Source organism: Paramormyrops kingsleyae, chromosome 5 (genome assembly GCF_048594095.1).
Source record: "Paramormyrops kingsleyae isolate MSU_618 chromosome 5, PKINGS_0.4, whole genome shotgun sequence".
Classification (NCBI taxonomy): Eukaryota; Metazoa; Chordata; class Actinopteri; order Osteoglossiformes; family Mormyridae; genus Paramormyrops; species Paramormyrops kingsleyae.
Window position 1 is genome coordinate 25,571,827 of NC_132801.1, and position 20,914 is coordinate 25,592,740.

Consider the following 20,914-nt stretch of genomic DNA (forward strand, 5'->3'; position numbering starts at 1 on the left):
AAATCAGAAGTGCTGTGTTAGCATTTCACTCAGCTGATACTGACTGCTTTTCATGCTAAAGAAAATGTTGACAAGACTATACAGCTAGTGTTTGTTGCTATCTATTTCATTTTAGGCACATATAATCAGATATTTTATTCATTTATTTTTGAGAATTCTGGGGGTCACTGCCCCAGAAGAGCTAGGGGATGGAGTCCCTGGTAGGGCTTGTGTGGAATGGTCACTGTTCTGCCCCTATTTGTATGTCAGCTCCCCATTTGGCCAGCAGATGTCACTGTCTATCCTGTCTCCCGATGTTTCCCAGGTCTACTCTATTCCTAGTTTGTTCCCCTGCTCCTAGGGCTACTGCATGACTGAATGGGCTACGTGGGCGAGCATCTCCTTTGTCATGGGTTCGAACCTGGCCTTAACTTGAACATTATGTTCTGTGCCCCTAAATTCCATTGTATATCCTTGTTTATTATGTTCCTTGTGTTCTTGTATGATTCCTTGTTTTGTACCTTGGTTGTTTCTGTTTGTTTTTAGTTTTGTAATCATGTCATGATTAATCTGTTATATGTGTATATATGTGCCTTCCCTTGCCGTTGTTTGTCAGTTGGTCATTGTGTTTGCAGCTGTTGTTTCCCTGTGTTTGCTCGCTGCTTTGTTCCTGTAGGTCTTTCTTGCTTATGCTCCTTGAAGCTGTTTGGTTTTAGTTTCTCCTTGTGTTTTCCCTAGCCTGTTGAAGATCTTGTTTAATTAACCTGCCTGTGTTAGACCCCTAGTGATCATTTTGTTTCTAATGTGTTTTTTTTTATATTTTTTGAGTTCATTAAAGGTTTTGTTAGCTAGTATGTGAATTATTCCTTCACATACCATGCACGCCCAAAACAGGGCTAGAGTCCCTAGTGAGGTAGGGGCTAGAGTCCTCTACGGAGAAGGTGGGTGGTTAAAATCCCATGGTTCTGGTAGCATTTTATTTAATTATTTGTCTGTTTGTATGTTTATTTATTTATTTATTGCATATCTTAATTTCTTTTTCTTAATTTCTCTGAAACACTTTGTAAACCCAGTGGTTGAAACAGTGCTATATAAATTTTGGTTTGTGATCATCGCTGATTGCATCTTATCTGATCTGAAAACATATATAGGGGCAAATAGACTCGGATTGTGGCTTCCTGATGATGAACTTCAATCCAAACGTGGTCTTTGGGTTTAATAATTAGCCAGCAATTCAATAGGAATTCCAAAAAAATCAGTCTACTAAAGATGAAATCGGAGGAAGTAGTCATTCAAGGCATAAGTTCTGACTTCAGGGTTTTAGGTCCAACCTTCCCATTCTACTTATCAATCAAATTACGCAACCTGAGTTTCTCTGAATATCTATAAAATTATAGTTACGATGAAAGTGACAGTTAAGAGGCATAATTTCCCCCCTTTCATGAGTTTTTTGATAGTCACTGCAGGCTTGAGAATCTTAATGACCTCGAGTTTAACGCTGAACAAAAGCCTTAGTAACTATGGTGATGAATACTTCCCCTTTCCCCACATCCCTACTGTGCGGTTTCTTTTTATAAATAACTGGTAGTCAGTTAAAAATACCATAAATGCTGCAGTATTGCACTCACAGTTTTAATGTTATTAATTATAAATTCTAAAAAAGATCATATTATCTGTACTTCATATAAAATAAAATTAAATAAGACAATAGGCTATCAAAGCATCATACAATTATTTCTAATGGGATTATGATGGTTAAAAATAAAAATAAAGTCATTTCAAATTATTTCCTATTAAAACCGTTTAAAACCCAAGAGAACAAGCTACCATCACCATGGTAATGTGTTTTTTTTCGCTAAAAAAGCATAAATAACAGTTTATGAATAGAAACACTTAAAGCATGTCCTAAGAAAGCAGCACAAGATGATTTGCAAGTCTGATTTCTTTGAAAGTGCAGCTGCTGTTACCCTTAAAAGAAATTCATTTCCTGACTACATATTTCTAACCCAGCTGAAGGAGGCAGCCGATGTTGGTACCGGGCCACCGCAGAGCTCAGAATACGCTACCGGTGTCTCACATTATGTAGATGTGTGATGTTCTTGGCGATGACTGGCAATCAGCATATTCATGCAGCGACTATCATTAACTTTGCAGGAAAGTGTCTCCGGCAGGCAAAGTCAGGTAGACTGTTCGGGGTCATCAGCTCCTTATTTATAGTCCTTATAAAAGATTGAATTTTGTTTCCCGTTGTCTAGTGACCCAGCTCAGACCCTGACGCCAGGAGCACCAGCAGAGATTTACGAAGTGGGGCGGGGGTTGGGGGTTGGGGGTTGGCGGTGAACCTTTAGTAAGCGGGACTGATTTTAATAAAAATGAATGAGAATGCTATTTAAACTAATTGATATATTTTTATTTGGGGGGGGGCAGTGAACCTTTAGTAGGGTGGGACTGATTTTAATATAAATGAATGAGCATATGATTTAAACTAATTTATGTATTTTTATTTGGAAGGGGGGTGGTTAAGGAAGTCCTAAAACAGCCCTAGTGACCCCCCCCCCCCCCCCCCCCGGTGTGTGTTCCTCACCCCGACAGGAAAATACCTTTCTTTATTTCCTCTCCTTGCTGCTGATTCTGTTAAGCTCGTTTCAACCACATCCCCAATAAGCCCCCTGTACTTTCCGCCCATACAGCTCATAGAAATTAATACTGCAATAAATAATTTGATATATATTTCAAGCTCAGGTGGCTGAGAAGTTAGCACTGGTGCCTCACACCAGCAATGCTAGCATTCTGAAGTCTGCCTCTGCTTGGTGACTGTGCTGATTGCATGTTCTTGCCATGTCACATGATTTCCTCGCACAGTCCAAAGACATGAAGTCAGAATAAGTAGCATCTCTAAATAATCGGTAGTGTATGATTGTTTGTGCATGTATGTGCCCTGTGATGAACTGCCATCCTATGCAGGTACCTCAGCCTTGTGCTCTATGCTGCCTGGGATGAACCCCTGACTCTCTATGACTGGACCAGAATAAAAGATAGAAGATAGATGGATGATCTGGTGTGTGGATCTGACACACAGACATACAGACACGCACACACACACAGGCACATTTATAACACTTTCTATTATTTGTGCTTTCAGCAGATGAGAATAAATGAGAAGAGATGAGAATAGATGAGATGAGAATAGCGCATGGAGCTCTCTGCATTTGGAGCCGGCAGGGCTGTGTTACCGGATCGAGAAACAGGTGCAGAGCTCATGCACCACCTGGGAGAGATGGGAACTGCTGACGAGGACATGTTAAAGCCTCCCCCATCACCTAAATTACCTGCGCAGTCCAAAGACGGACATGCGCGACTCTAGAGGGAGGACAGAGCACTGAGGTTCGCATGTTCATATTTCATCATACAGGCCGGCTGTGGGTAAGAATCCACCCCCCCCCCCCCGCCCCACGGTCTGGCCAGGTCACGCTAAATGTGGATGGAGCAGCAATACAGTGGAGCAGAAAGTGCCCAAGGATAGAGAGAGGCTGAGGGGATGAATAAAATAAGGAAGCGAGGCAACTGGTGGAGTCTGTTAGGAGGTTCATGCTCAGGTCTGCTACCGTAGGAGTTAATCTCTACGGAGTGGGTGATTCATCCTGCCGCAGCCAGGGCAGGACGGCGAGGCGGGCGACAGCGTCTGTGGGTGTCACACGGCAGATTGATGGAAAGGATCAGCTCAGACAATAGGTCCTACAGCCGGCTGCTGGACCTGTACTATACGCCTGTGTGTGCCGGCCTGTCTCCCATCTCCCCGGGCAGCTTCTCAGGGCATCTGGCCTTTCGTCCGACCCCTTTGCATCGTGATGAGGAGCTTCTCAGACTTATTTCCCAGGTTTATGGCCTGATTTAAATGCAGGCTGAATTCTTTTGCCGCAATGGCAATAAAGACATTCTATTCTAAAAAGCATGTATCTCCTTTGATGACAGATTGTCGAACTATGATCCCCAAAAATGAACAGCAGGGGAAAACTTTGACGTTGAAGATAATTCCCGGACATTCCAGCTCATTGTCAGAGATACCTGCACAGACACCACAGCTACAATCGCAATAACTCTCACATGGAAGCCTAAGAAACATGTTTTATATTAAATGTATAATTTATAGGAGTTCAAATAAATTATGTAAGAGACAGTTTATGAACTACATCTCCATGACACGATCCGAAAAGGAAAAAACTCACATTACTCGGATATTGGTGCGTAATTAGGGAGTTTCTGTGCTCCGTAAAGTACACTGTTAATATAATGGCGGCTTCACAGATCTGAGGAGTGATAACTAGGTTTCAACAAATCGTCCTTTGTGGTTATTTGGTGAGCCTCCGATAAATTTAATAACTCCTGTCTTACCTCCTCTGCAGTTGCTAGAAAATATAATGCACTGCCTACACACTGGAGCACATACAGAGACGTGGATTAGAGAAATAGAAGGCAAACGATGATCACAAACCAGACATGTATACTGTAACAATTAATGTGCACAGCAGTAAGTTCTGAGTCTAGAAAACAACAATACAGAAAAGCTTCCCTGGAGGCAAATTATTCAATGTCCATATGTTTATATCCCATGGCTAATTCATATATTAATGTCACAAAGCCCATGAAATCAAAGGCAATCCATCGCTTCCGAACTACGTGCCTGTTCACACACTGCACTTTGCATTAAAGCTCTAGGTTTTCTGGTTCTATATCAGCGCTTGAAATGCGATGACGCTTTAAGACACAGAAAGATTGGAGAGATTGGATAATGGTCACATAAAAGCAAGTGTAGGACAGTGTCGTGGGAGTGCTGGTTGCTAAGCATTTTGTCTTCGCGCCGGGCTGCCCGTAAAAACACATTATAGTCAAAGTTCAACGGCTTGGGGTTTCAAACCTGGCTGTGTAGGCTGAAGGTGCGGGGAGCCAGGGGTGTTTACCACGTGTACTTCACCGCAAGGCACGGCATTTAGGCCGACACATTGAGACATATTTCAAATGAGAATGCAAGGACTGTATCGACCGTACATAGTGGAGACACAGTAACAGATAACACTTCCATAGCGATATTGTACCCTACAATAATGTGGTCACAGTCCATGTAATGACCTGTGCAAGCTTCACTGCCAGCTGCCCCCCCCCAACCCTTATCACATGTTTAGCCTCACATATCCATGATCCCAGCATGGCTGAAGGTGCTAATTATCCTAGCTCTGCCAATAAAGACTTTGCATTCTCCTTCTAAGTTTTATTATTTTGATTGTGTGCCGAAGGTCAAAGACAAGCATACTGCTATGAATATATTTGGGCACAGATGCTGCCTGATTGCCTCTAGCATCCGGTTCAGGGTACACCTGCCCTGTGCCCCGCCACTCTCTGTGCTCCTGCTGTCCCAACTGAAGAAGCTGTTAAGGATGCAAATGAATTATAATTAATTAGCAGGCATGGGAAAGCTTTCAAATAGCTTTTTAATGATGTATACTTTGCGGCACACTTACAGCTCAACAGCAGCTAAACAATCGTGGCTTAGCCCTTGGCTATTCGAAACATTGGTTAAAAGTATATTCATGAACAAGAAGCTGAACGACACCTAAGACACCTATGCAGCTAAGGGGCCGAGTTGATGGGTGGTCATTGATGAGTTATAGATGAAAACTTAGACAAATGACACTCAGACATAATGGAGACAATATAAGGGTTAAATTCTGGGTATAAACTAGACCGTGGTCAAGGGAGGAGTTGCAAGAAACTGATTAACGCTAGCATCAGATATCAAAAGTCAGCTGCGGACCGGCCAATCGGGATTTTCCTGATAGCCTGTCCTTTTTCCCCAACCCATCCATCGAGCATAATAATAAACAGATAAAGCTTAATTTCGGCAGCAAGACATACCAAAGGGTACTGCCCCCAAATTCCTGGCCTGCTTTTTGTTGCCAGTTTGCCCCAGTCAAAAGGCTAAATGTTACTGTACAGGCATAATGTTTTGTAATGACTACATTTTATATTATCTGCCCCTTACTCTGTTTTGCAAATCAAACAAATCAAAGTTACATTTTAAATCAAAGTTTGACATGGCCATAAAAACTGGCTACACCTTAGGTGCCATGGGGTCTATTTGCTTTTTCTGTATTAGCTCATACTTTCATTCTTTATATTCGTAACATATTCAGTCATACACCCATTTGAAACACCTGCATAAAAAAAAACCCCATAAACCACTAGAGCTGAACATTTCAAAATGAGGCGACTGCCCTCATATGGAATTTCCATTCTATTCTAGCCTGCATGGCTACAGGAGAGAGGATCTGTAAGTCTATGAATCAGGTCCTTTTTACAGATATGGTGATGGTCAAACCGGTATGAAATTTACACCATCATTTTAGGGAAAAACAGAAAAAGGAGAAGGAGATGACCAAGGAGGGAGTAAATAATAACAGGGGCCCCCCAGTCCAGACCAATCCAGTTATTTTTAGGCCCCCTGTCACTTAGGGGTCCTTCTGAATCATCCTAACTTTCCCCTGCCTTATGGCGCCCCTGAATAGTAATAACTATATGCCATTATAGTAACCCTCAAAAAATGCACATCTACATATTCCCCAGAGCTGAGAAACTACTTTTAAATGGAATTTGAATGTTTGTAATGTAAAAGATTTATCATTTGAATTAATTTGAGTATTAATTGCAATTATACTAGAGCCAGCCCATCATCGCGCAGCAGTTTTGTTCAACCGACCGTGAACGCTAGCCTGCTACTGTCTTAAGTGAGGGGATTGACAAGATAACATATAATTTTTTGGTTTTTAGCTATCCAAAGGCCAGCAGCAGCAACAACAAAAAGTTGTTTAAATTGTGGCGTAAAATTAAATGATTGGTATTTGTTGATGAAGGCTTACATGCGAAACAAAAATGAAGAAATGTGTTAGATGACTTAATGGTTGTCCACATAAATCTTAAAAAAATATGACTGCGGATTCCTGTTGTTGAATATGTAAATGTTTTTAAAATTCAATTTTTATTCGAATAACGAAATTCCACCTCCCAGCCCTCATATCCATTTATGAACGATAAGTGTACAGCGTGTTTGATGATTTATATATGTATACCCACCTGCGCACGCACACCAGATTTCACAGGGAAATGTCGCTGAAACTGTACATTGCGTATAGATTCAGTGTACAAAGAGAGCGAGCGAGCGAGCTGTAAGTGTCCTTGGGAAGAATGCCATCGCGGCCGACCTTCGCGTGTCGTAAAGCACGTACGCAGGAAAACAAGCAGAGAACAAGCGACAGAGCGGGAGCAGGAAGGCGAGCAGGGGGAACATCCTGAAGGACTTTGCATGGGATGAACAGAACCCGGCAACAGATTGACAGCCCTTTGCATGAGCACCACCGATGTGCAGTAGGTCCTCTGCAGGGACACCGCATGCACGGAAACCCATCAGCTGCTTTGTTGTGGAGCAGAGCATGAATCAGAAAGGAACAGTCAGGAAAATAAGCTTCAGAAGAGTGAGGGAGAGCGACACACACACGCATCTCCAACTGCAATTCTTTGGAAGTGCATCCCCACTCACGATTTCCACAGAGAGAATTTAAAGCACCACCACAATTTTCAGCCACCCTTAAAAACAAAAGCAAACAAAATTATTCAAAAAATGATTCTAACTACCTTTTACCCAATCACTAAATCTAGCGGTCACACAATATTGTAAGCCAACGGATATAAAATGCCGCAAAGCTTAACAAAAATGGAAGTCAATCGGTGAAGATGTTCAGCAAATAAAGCCTGTATAAATGTAATGATAAACTTCCCAAGACAACCACAAACATACCTGGTACCACCATCTGTTCGTCTGTCTGTTCAAATTCTTACCTATTGCAATCCCCATTTCTGACAATGTGCAAATTAAGAAAATAATATTTACATACAAAACCACACACACACCACACATACACACACACACACACACATATATATATAGGTGTGTGCGGTGTGCGTGCGTGTATGTGTGCATATACAGTATGTGTGTGTGTGTGCGAGCGAGTATATACCTACAGTATATCGTTATGGGGACACAATGTTCCCATAATGTGATAAATATCCATTTTTCCCTTATGAGGACCGGTTTCCATAAGGGAAAACTCTATTTTATAAAAAACGGTGCTATGAAAAAACTAAAAATGCAAAAACTCTTGTTTTTGGTTAGGGCTGGGTGGGGTTTAGGGTTGTCATAGTTAACGTTAGCATTTTTCCCATAGAAGTGAATGAGCGGTCCCCATATGGATAGGTACACCCGACATGCGCACGTGTGTATGTATAATACTCCAATGAAACAGAACTGTCTAGCGCTATAACATGAGCCAGATTATTTCTTCATATATGGGCCTGTGATGTAACTGATATGTGAACGACGAATAGCAGAGTGATATATAATCGTATTTCATATAGAACACGCTGCAACATTACTAACTCCTCAAACTTCAGTTACCCATAAGAAACTGGAATATATAGGTACTGTTTTCACAAAAAATATCCAGCACATAGCAATCAGACAGTGGAATTTTTGTAAAGTTTGCTTTCTGTCTATATTGGCCCATCTGTGGACAATTTAAAACTGCCTACTACACAAATTTAGCTTCATGTTTTTCGAAACAGCTGTGCTTCATTAAACAAGGGCTGGGGAAAAAGGAGAGCTGGAGAAATCAGGTGCAAAATAAACAGATACTGATGCACTGTTTCCCAGGACAGTATTCTGAAAGAACTAAACATTGTCATTAATAAAAAATGAGAAAGGAAGAGAAGGTAATGACTATAAATGGTGTTATTTTACAGTTAGTATTCATACCTGACATGGACGTCTGCTTGATGTTCTTAGTGTTCTAGTGATAACTGTGATCACACTGCTAGTAAAAAAATCAAGAACAGAGACTGTCAGGATAATCAGTCGGGAGAAAAAGCACCGACCGATTTCTCAGAGCCTAAACGGGACAACCCTGACAGTATAGCATTGATTATTTTTGTGTTCCCAACCAACACAATATGGTAAATCATGTTACAGGCTAGGCTGCCCTGTCAGAGATTGGCATCCAGTCTAGGGTGTCCCCTGCCCCATGGTTCCTGGGATTTGCCCCAGACTCTTGATATGTGGTTATGAACGATGGATAGATGGATAAATGGATGGATGGATGGATGAATATAAGCCAAAATATCACAGCCTCCATTATAATGATGCAATTTTAATGTTCTTTAGTAGCAAGCATCAATTGACATATGGTTATTAGGAATAAACATCGTTAATCCACTGGTATTTTAGGAGGGTGCGATTCCCATAGTCTTTCACAAACTAACGCATCCTTGTGATGCCTGAGTGTAAAATCGGTGAATGGAGCACATGGCTGAAAAAACAAAGACTATACGCAGATTATGTAAGTGTTTGGTGCTGTACAACACTGGGAATAGCAGCAATATGGCACAACATATTTGTCACCATTGCAGGAGCCCAAATGAGGACTGCAGCAAATCCTCCACAAGCACTTTGTAGCGAGATGCCAAGAGGCTAGCGAAGACCGAAACCCTCATCCTCACGGCCTTTCACCGCCATCTCCATGCGTGAAGTCTACCAGCACCACAGCGTATGATGCGCACAAGCCAAAACCTTTCCCAGGATGTAAAGATCTAGCTGAAAAGCTCTGAGGAAAACAATTACAGTGGTTTTACTCATACCGTCAGGAGCCTTCCTTTAAATTAGATGCACATTACATGTAATATGTATCAGGTGCAACGGAGGGCCACGAGAATGATTCCTGCTCTTAGAGGAATGTCTTATGAGGAGAGGTTAGCTGAGCTGAATCTGTTCAGCCTCGAGCAAAGGAGACTAAGGGGGGACATGATCCAGGTCTATAAGATTTTAACGGGTCTGGATGCTGTTCAACCAAATAGTTACTTCAATATTAGTTTAAATACTAGAACTCATGGCCATAAATGGAAATTAGCGGGAGAACATTTTAAAACGAATTTGAAAAAGCACTTCTTTACACAGCGTGTAGTTAGAGTATGGAATAGTCTTCTTGATAGTGTAGCGCAAGCTAAAACCCTGGGTTCCTATTAAATCAGAGCTAGATAAGATTTTAACAACTCTGAGCTATTAGTTAAATTCTCCCCAAACGAGCTTGATGGGCCGAATGGCCTCCTCTCGTTTGTAAATTTCTTATGTTCTTAACTGACCAGTAAAACTATTTTATTAAAATCATTTTATTATTATCACTACCATTACAGTGGAACCTCGGATTATGAATAACGCGGCTTACGAGTGTTCCGCAAGGCGAGCAAAGATTTTTAATAAATTTTGACTTGGAAACCAAGCAAGTCCTGGTTTACGAGCGCCAAGTATCATCAAAAATCATATGGCACACATGCGCTCCTTGTTTTTCTTGCGCATGCGTGCGCTTCTTGTTTTGATGCCTAGCGCATGTCATCACAACTGAACCAATGGTTATTCACTTTCTCACGCTGCGGAATTGTGGGTAATCGTCTCCCATGCTCGGTCTCAGTCGGCATGCCTCACTCGTATAGTCAAAATTTAGTAGAAAAGCACCACCTGAATAAGGGCGTAGCAGTGCGAGCGATGAATCTGTTTAACGACAATGCAATGTCCACATTTTTGTAAAATCGAAAAGGAGGCAAAAGAGGCTGTCATTGGATGGGTTCCTTTTTAAAGTCGCACAAACAGAAAAAGATTCCAGTGAGCCAACAGATAGCAGTGATTCCGTTAATTATAGTGAAAGTTGCCCTACAAAATAACCCTCCTCTCTCGTCTCCCTCACACCATCCACGATTCTTTTCAAAGGTAAAGCGCAGGTTAATTTGTTTTATGTATTTTTACTTTATATTTTGTATTAATAATTTTTATATGAATATTTTTGAGTTGTGGAACGGATCATATGAGTTTCCATTATTTCTAATGGGAAAATTCGCTTTGATATATGAGTGCTTTGGATTAGAAGCATGTTTCCGGAACGAATTATGCTTGTAAACCAAGGTACCACTGTATTATTATCATCATTATTACTACTACTACTACTACTACTACTACTACTACTAATAATAATAATAATAATAATAATAATAACAACAACAACAATAATAATAAACATTATAAATCTATATTATTAATATGTGCGGCTCTCCATGATCAGAAGGTTGTCAGTTTGAATCCCACAACATCTGAGTAAGAGGCACTGGACACTGGTTGACCCTGCACTGTGACCCCCTAACTTGCTGTCACCTGTATATGCAAGATGGGGGAGGGGGTAGTTTCCTCACAGGGATGAATATAGTATCTCTATTCTGTTCTTGGCTTTTACTTCAGCATCAGTTTCTCAAAGTGTCTGTTTAGGAAATATTAAAAGCAATTCAGGCAATGAGCCAGCACTGACTTCGAAGAGCTCGCTGCAGTAATAAACACAGTTTTAAACATTTTTGGTTATTCGCGTTTTATTACATGACTTTTAAATTAAATTAATATTATAGGTGTTTATATATTAAATCTAGCTTATACTTGGCAAGGCTTCAAAACAACTATGCTGAGTAAGCAAACCTGATAAACAGAGGCTGTAGTTTACATTGGGGTTGGATTGGGAACAAACATCAGCCTTGGACACGAAATCCCCCCAAATACGTTTCATGGCTGGGGACACAGTGGATGCAGCGGACCACTGGGAATCTACCCAGTCATTTTCACTGGCCAGTTCATCCCCAATTTACAGTTGATCATCAGTGTAGGTTTGCTCAATGACTGCCAATCCAGAACACAACAAACTACAAACTAGGCACTGCGATAGATATTTTATTGCAAACATATGCCCAACTTAACATCAAGCATTCATGTCAGGGGTCTCTATAAGGCTGCTGTAAGATAATGCCTGCATGGGGTATGTGCTTAATGTCATCAGACAATGATTCTCCATGTATCTTTTGTAGTATTTATAGACTTCAAAGGTGACTGGTGCCTAAGCTTAAAGCTGCCTGTTTGAGGCCCCTTTTGAATATTCAGAGATAACGAGCAGCATTCTCTTTTAAGCAACTGTTCTACCATAAATCCAACCAAAAAGAAATTAATTTGCAAAAGCTTTATTTACATTTCGTATCAGCAACCCTCCCCAACTCCCATTGAATTCTGTGCACTTGCCCCTCAAAAGAAGCTCTTTGAAAGGCACTGGGTCATTATCGGAACTCAGACCCCCCCCCTACACACACACACACAGCTTGTTAAATCCTGTTTCTTATTTTTGAACTACAGTGTGAACTACGGCATTTTGCCTTAGAGTTCTCCTGTGTATGATTACCTATGACTTCATTCATTACCCTCCATTTTCCAGTTTGAGCCAGATTAACTTTAGTCTGAATACCAGCTCTGACTACTTAATTGTGATTTTAGACTGAGGACAATGAACTCTGCATCACTATCTGGTGGAATCCTTCTGTCGTTACAATGCCCTCCTCACACAGGTGGATAATTCAGGTCCAGAAAGAAAAAATCCAGACCAAGATTTTGTTTCAACCAACGAGTTAAGTATAAAGCGTCACAGTTATACAGTACTCAACTGCAGGTTGGTTGAAACAATCCTTGGTTTGGATTTTTACATTCCGGTCCTGAACTATCCACCTCTGCCTATGCATTGCTCTGCTTTACTGACCATTGTTACTGATATACCTCTTCTGTGTTTTGTTTGACAGGCTAACTACCACAGGCCCATGGCTTTTACTTGCTTGTGGCAGACATCTACAAATAGTGAATGTGCTTTCGGCTTGGTTAGACTTTCCAGAAAAACAAATTAATCATCCAGTCCAAATGCATCAGTGTGCTTGCTTAAAAAGGAAATCACACTAAAAAATGAGCTTATTTTGTTTATAACCTCCTACATATGTACAGGAAATTGTATTACATGCAGCTTAAATTAAATAAATAGTCAAAAAGGCATAAAGAAACACCTTTGTTGAAATCTGTACAGGAGGTCTATGGAGAGCAGAATGTAGTACACTGGGAATTACTTTAGTTTTACTTTATGCTGATATTTACTATAAAAGAGAAGGTCTCAGTAACACTTCATCTTCATGACTCAGCTATAAATCATATTCATACAGTATGTAAACTTTTAAGTACGGTTCAAATTTTGGCATGTGCCTTTCATTGCAGACGTTTAAAAACTACATGTAAAATCTTTCCAAAGCTTTTACACCATCCTTACACCAGCCAATCCAGCCAGCACAGCAGCCATCTTCCCGGCATCTCAGCTCCCGTTACTCCGTTTGAGACGCGGGATGTAGCAGCCAGCAATCTTGCCTCGATGACGGCCATGTGCGACCTCTACAAATCCCCAGTGTACCTTAGAAAGCTTTCACCCTGCAGCTACTCGCAAAGCACTGTCAAAACAAAAAGCCTGAAAGCTTTAAAAATATACGGAAACATATTGTATAACCTCAAGACTTCCATTACATTTGGGGCAGACTGAAACACATCATCAAAATGACAGACTGCACACGCATCCATCAAGAGCTCCTATGAAGGAAACACTTTGAACTTGGTAAGCCATCAATACCAGATGCGTATAAATCTCACTTTTCTATACAGAATATTGAATATATAAATACATGTAACAATATTGGCATCTCTGGCATATATCAGTTTCTAATTTTAAATAACGAAACACATTTTATTCATTTATTCAGTGTCGTATGAATTTTATTTTCAAGCCCCGATGATGTCAGCTTTTTAACACCATAAGTTTTTTTTTCTATCGGAAATTACTGTGCATACATTCATGCATGCTTAATGCATACAGTCACTTATCTTTTATTCAGTGAATTTAAACACTTTCATACCAAGCAATAGAAAGAAAGCTAAGCGGAGACTTATTGACGTAAATTTCAGAATGATACATGGAGCTACTTCCCAAACTGCTTTCCATCCATCTATTTCCAATAACTGCTCATTTAATTAGGTTATCAATAACCAGTCTCATGTGGCAGGAGAGGGACATCAAACAAGGCCCTTAACCCTGCCTGACCCTGTGCTCTGACTCCAAAGCTTTCCTCACATGTAGCTCACTGTCAACAAAAGCATCTGCAAAATAAATGTATGAACTCATCGTTTTATTCTAACTTGCTCTTGTTACAGACTATTCAGCCAATTACTCATATATTTTTGCAAATGTGACATAGCCTCTTGCGTCATTCACCAGCTGTGTGATTTGGATTTAGTTTAGCATGCATATACAGTATATATATATATATATATATATATATATATATATATATATATATATATATGTGTGTATATGTGTGTGTGTGTGTGTGTTTAAATGCTAAAAAAAACATATTTAGATGTAATTTATTCGATAAATGAATTTCTATGGGCATAACCCAAATCTCAACAATGTAAGTAATGACTAACCAAACAAAACACAATTTTTGCCATTTTAAGTGTGATTGCAGTCACACATTTTTCTAAAATTGACTTTCCTCTAGGGGGGACCAAAAAATGGTCGCCACAATGTCAAAATAACAGATGTTTACCACATTGTGGGCATATTTGGTCCCTACAATGTAATATATACATGACCCACAGACACACACACAGTTAGTCTCACTGGTTCACCTGTTTTTTTGGACTGTGGGAGAGTCGGGGATTCCAACTAATCTCCCGGCGGAAACGCCAACCAGACTCACTGATAGACCGCTAGGTGAAGCGTGGCCGAGGAGGATCGCTGCCAAGCCAAGCGGCTGCACGTGTGCTTCTCTGTATCCAATGCTAACACATTCCAAGTGATTAAAATGCCCCAGTATAGTCCATGCATAGGGAAGCACACATTCTCAAGGACCCAAAATCAGGCCTCAGGAGAAATACATTTGTGGTCATCTGTAGATAACAATACCCAATACTAATATAAATTATATACCAATAAAAGTACATCATTTAGTCTATAATTTAAGTATATAATACTGATAAGAATTACGTAACAAATAGAATAAATGTCACTGTATAAATATCGCGTTTTCCGTGCGCAATGCACTGCCATCTGGATAAAAACAAAAGAGAGGAAAAAAGCTTACAGGCTAATTGTTTCTAGCGGAGAAATACTGACGGTTGGCTTGTTTCAAAGCCAGATGACCAGTGATAAATATCTTTCATATATTTTTCTGCCAAGCAAAATGATTCAAATGAATATGAAAGACAGTATGAATTGTTTTCAGGCAACTGATTTTTAAAAAGCACTTAATCCATCAAGGTTTGAATAACTCTAAAGATGTTAGTGGAGAAAATAGGTTTTCGATATTTTCTCCAGGTTTTCGGCATTTATAATTTTATTTCGGCTTTCAACAGACCAGGCCCGTGCAGAGACTTTTTAATGTGCAGGTACTCAACCGGAAGCCCTCTCCGTATATTTTGCATAATTATTGGTGGTTAAAAAGGGACAGATTTTCTAGAAACAAAGGGAACTTAAATTTCAGTTGAGGTATAAATACCATGTTTAGTCAGTCAGGGAACCATTATATTGAGAATTTTACGGATTTGTTTCCCAGTACCAAGATTAATAGACTTCTTCATGCACGTCAACATAATTAGCATCCCTAATACTCAGAACATGGTACCTAAAGGCCTTAAAGGCAAATAAGTGTTTAACACCATCAGCTCATTGACTTTCAAGATCACTTTGACTTGGTTGCACCACATATATTAAAACGCAAAATCGAAACAACAACAGATCATCTGGAGAGCAGCACTGTTGCCTGAGAGCTCCGTGATTGGGGGTTTGAATTTGTCCTCTGCTCTGTGCGTGTGGGGTTTGCATGTTCTTTGTGTATGGGGCAGGTTTTCTTCCACATGTCTAAGACATGCAGTTAGGCTAACTAGCATCTCTAAATGTCCCACAGTGTGTGTGTGTGTATGTGTGTGTGTGTGTGTATGTGTCGGTTTGCATAGATCACATTTGAGGACCAAATTGTCCCCAAAGTGTAGTAAAACCTGAAATTTCCTTACTTTTGGGGACATCTTTTGAGGTCCCCATTTGGATAACCTCAGTTTTAAAGAAATCTGTGAATGCAATCAAAAAAGTAAAAATGCCAAAAGTCTTGTATTTGGGTTGGTTACTTATGGTTAAGGTTAGGGATGGGTAGGGGTGAAGGGTGTCGTGATTGGGATTATGGTTTTTCAAAAAAAAAAATCTGTTACAAATGCCAGGACAAAGCAGAAAAGAAAAGGGAAACTGTTTACAAAGGCCTATTTGCTTTGTTTGAGTGTCTTTGAAAGGTGAATGCAAATCATTTGCTTAAATCTTTAAGCTATAGAGATACACCTCCTTTAATGATCTACCTGTTTACTGACCACCCGGAGCAGCTCTCTGACCAGTTGTGACTGTACGCTGTACGAGAACTTTGTTGAACGAAGTTCAACAGAAATAACTTACAGTATCCACTTCTGTTGACTTCCCTACATTCAGGGGCCTCACCGAAGCCTGCAGCTCTTCACAAAAACATTGGGCTTAGCCACCCTGAAATAAAAATACCTGAGCTATTTTGATAGGGTCCCACCCAATCTTTCAATTATACAGTTTTGAACAGCATTCTGTCCATTAGTTACAGATGTCTGACACTCTTTGTATTGTAAAGTCTGGCAGACTGTGGCATCACAGCGGGGAGAAACAAGGAGGCTTTTTAACACCCTTTCATTAAGCCCTTAAAAGGATTAATGCAGCATGAAACCAGCAACAAAACAAACATAATGCAGAAACACAAGAGGGTCTGATGCTGGACTATAAGGCACATACAGTACATGGTAGGTAATTTATACAATGACTAAAGACATGCGAAGATCAGACAGATTTCACATACGACACAAGCAAGCACCCACTCGACAACAAGAGGCTATTTACAATATTCCCAGTATGCTCTCGCTACACTATTTAATACTGCAAATGCAGTTTTTTTTTTTTTTTAACGAAGAAGAACTCCTTGTTTGTCATGCTTGTTTCTTGCTGCTCTCACTCAGCAATTTCTTTTTCGGTAACCCCAACACAATCCTTACGACGTCTACTGTTACTTTCTGTGCATTAATCACTTACTGCAGACTTGAAAAGGGTGTCAGAAGAGTTCAAACACCAAATACTGTGATGAACAAACATTATATGAATCATATCTTCCAGCTGACATCTAACAGATTCAGGAACTTTAAGATTTTCAAGATCAAATGCTCCCTATTGTCCAGCTTTCTGCAGTAACTACCAACTTCCACTGACCTTGAGAAAATTTCTCATCCTGGCAATGTTCACACCTGTGTTAAAGTGCATTTTCAATAGAAGAGTCAATTCTGCTCTGGCACTGACTATTTCAACTGTGCCAAGTCCATTTTCTTGATTGTTTCTAGGGGTCAATTATATTAGTCAGCAGGACATTTTTAGATAGCAAGCTCTAAAAGCATAAACTCAGTTTCACTGGTTCATAGATTGTTGAGTCTGTTGAGTCTTAATTGTGAATTCCAGTATCTTTATGTAACTGAATTTGGTCTTCATCACAGCTAGCATGTTCATAGGTGTCTAGTCTTATGCAAGTCTTTGCTGCTATCTCACAGATTGTGATAGGCTTAAACCAAACAAAAAAGTTTAATTTAGTAGCAGAAATTACCTGGTGTGAATCTGAATACACATAAAAATATATTTGCCCCCCTCGAGTCTCTCTCCATTCATTTTTGGGTTATAAATGAATACGGGGGGTCTCTGCTACAATTAATTGTGATCCTGGTTTTGACGACTCTATATCAATTCACAAAATTTCATCGATCTAGTTAATTTACGCCCATGACTGTCACCCAATATAACCTGTATCGGTTCTCCTATCATATAGGTGGTGCTACTTTCTCTTTCACCTGTAGGATTGTTGCAATTGTATTATGCATTCGCCTCACACCTCCATTGTGGTGCACTGTGAAAAAAAAAGTTCATCCCTGCATTTTTAAGCTTGATGGTGAAGTTTTCTCTCCCACAGATTTCACTGGTAGTGACAGAGATGATGGCATCGATAACATATTTGTCACCCCCATCCTCGTGTACAGCAGACGGCGTTGTTATTGGTAACCCAGGCTCTGACCAATCCAATATGGACTGAGAAACTTTTTGCAGATCCTCGGTTGGACAATTTTTTTTTTCACCCACAAATTAGACTCATGAAATGGAATCACTATTCTTTTCTGTGCTAGTTTATCATTACGCATCATAATAAATGGAAGATGTCCGCCTTGTGCGTGCGGCATGAAGTTCAGCAGCATGTTGAATAACAACAGTCAGCCTCCTTGTTTAACGTCTTACGTGTTTCAGGCCTGACTTTCACGCGTTCCTGCTGCACCTGGGAATTCAAAGTGAAATGAGTAACCATGCAACCGTGATGGTCCACCTACTATTCACTCGATGGCTCCCTTCCCTCCTCTCCACACTGACTCCAGCAGCGTTGTACTCTAACAATATACAGTTATTCTTGCTGTAGAGAATGTTTGCTCCATCCCCCATTCAAGTTTCCACTAGTGACTCATCCTTCCATATTTTATTCGTTTATTATGCATCTTGCCTTCTACTTAACTCAGCCATTGGTACAGCCACAACATGAATTTGTTTATACAGCATCATAATTATCACCACATATTACAATCACTGCTATAGAAATGTTTGGAAATGGAGTGTGAACCCGTCAAGATAACAAGCATTTAATTTTACACACATCCATAACTCGAAAGGCCGATTCCCAGCCGGCGGCGTCACTGGTCCTGCAGGTGGTGTTTACAGCAGTAATACTCAAGCTCATAACAAGCTCAGACGCACTTGCAGTGTGGAGATTCTCTCTATTAGCAGCAACAGATATTTTAAATGTCACCTACTGCGATTTTGCGATCTGGAGCCAAGCACAAACAATTGGGTAACCTGGTTTTTCTGGGCCAGCACACTGGGAATCCCAGGTGGGGGCTGCGTGAAACACAAAGAATGATCAAACCTGGAACGTCGCCCTTTTCTCTTCTCCTATTGACAAGATGCGCTGCTTCGCACAAAGTTACTTGGTCCTTCATCCATTTATCTCTCTCTGCTGCTTGCTCACACACACTCCCTCTTACCAGAATATATCAGGTTACGCCTCCATAGAGGCACAGAGCTCCTGAGTCCTCAGTGGGCGCTGAGAGGCGTGACATCCCAGAGCAGTTACATCACTTGCACATAAAAACAAAGTAAAGCAGGTGCTCTCCACGGCAGTGAAGCCGGGCGTCAGAATCAGTCATACCTGGGAAAGCAGGAAGGGCTCAGCAAAAATAAGATGTTCTGTCCCGTCCCGGAAACACTGGGTGATTGACCACTCAGTACAAAGTAGCAGTCATTTTAGGAGAATAATATTGGTGTGTTGTGGGTACATTACTGAGATGACATTTCAATATCTCGGGAAATTTTGACGAGCCAATCAGAGGCTAAAATAAATTAAATCAGAGCTTTCCATAACAAGCTGTCTTTCTTCTGCTGTAAAAATGTTTTTATAAATCTTGGATTTGATGGGACAGCCCCATCATTTTTTTATTTAAAAGGGGAGAAAAGCTGCTCAGTAGAGAAACAGCAGTTCAGGGCTTTTCCCATGCAGAGGATCACCTGCAGTCTCAGTATATGACAGACAAGGGTGGAAATCGTAAGTTACGCAATGATGAATCTGTTTTGATTGTGCTAGGCAGCTATTCGATATGTGATGCGATTCAAATCAATTCAGTAATACATGATAAATATTTTGAAAACATTGAAAATGATTTAAGTGGAATTTATTTGAATTCAAAAAGACTTAAATTTATAAAGACAAATAACTACAATGGAAGGACACTTTTTTTCCTTGGGTCTCAGGAGGATGTATTTTTGAAAAAAGTATGGCTCAAAAACACAAAAAAGTCTGCGCAAGAAACATACTGCTTTGTATTTGACAACAAAAAACTATTTCAGAATATGAATAGCTTACTCTCTGAAAACATATGAACATACACTTTATGGACAGAAGTATTAGGACACACCTATTAATCATTGAATTTGAGTGTTTCATTCAGACCCATTGCTTCAGGTGCACAAAATCAAGCACCTAGCCATGTAGTCGGGATTACAAACATTTGTGAAACAATGGGTCATTCTGAAGAGCTCAGTGAATTCAAGCGTGGTACCGTTATAGGATGCCACCTTTGTAAAAAGTCAGTCCATGAAATTTCTTCCTGCTAAATATTCCACAGTCAACTACACATGGTATTATTGCAAAGTGGAAGCGTTTAGGAACAACTGAAACTCAGGCACAAAGTGGCAGAGCAGGTAATGTGACAGCAGGGTCACCGAGTGCTGAGGCGCATAAAAGTCACCATCGCTCTGTTGCCTCAGTAATTGTAGTTCCAAACTTCGTCTGGCATTAACCCGTTTTGGCATAAAGCCGTGGTTTAATGATAAGAATTGGTATTTGTTAAACGAGTCAATGAAACCGCATCGTGACCTTAATGATCAATGTATCGATTAGAATCAATGAATTGTTACACCCCTAATGACAGATGCTAATGGTAAAGATTACGGTGTCAGAGCCATAGTATCAACTGAAACTTTAATGAAACACTCTTTCTTGTATTGCACACCTTCGATTCAAGATATTAAGCCAATATAATGTAATAGTAATATATTAATATAATATGGTATTTTACTAATTATTATATTACATATTGATAATATGTTATATTAATGTATTAATACTATAAATATCATAAACAAATAAATAAACAGATGGAATCAGCATAAATAAATAAAAATTTAAAAGCAAAAGCATGAAATGAGTCGCACGTACTTTAGCTAGCTGTTTCATACTCATCACAGGTATTTCC

The 20,914-nt window shown here is 40.1% G+C and overlaps 1 protein-coding gene across 3 annotated transcripts in view; it reads right to left on the bottom strand.

Annotated features, from left to right (window-relative positions):
* LOC111845161 (TANK-binding kinase 1-binding protein 1) overlaps positions 1-20,914 on the bottom strand; it is an 81,719-nt gene that overhangs the window by 55,187 nt on the left and 5,618 nt on the right. The gene's annotated exons all lie outside the window — the stretch shown is intronic.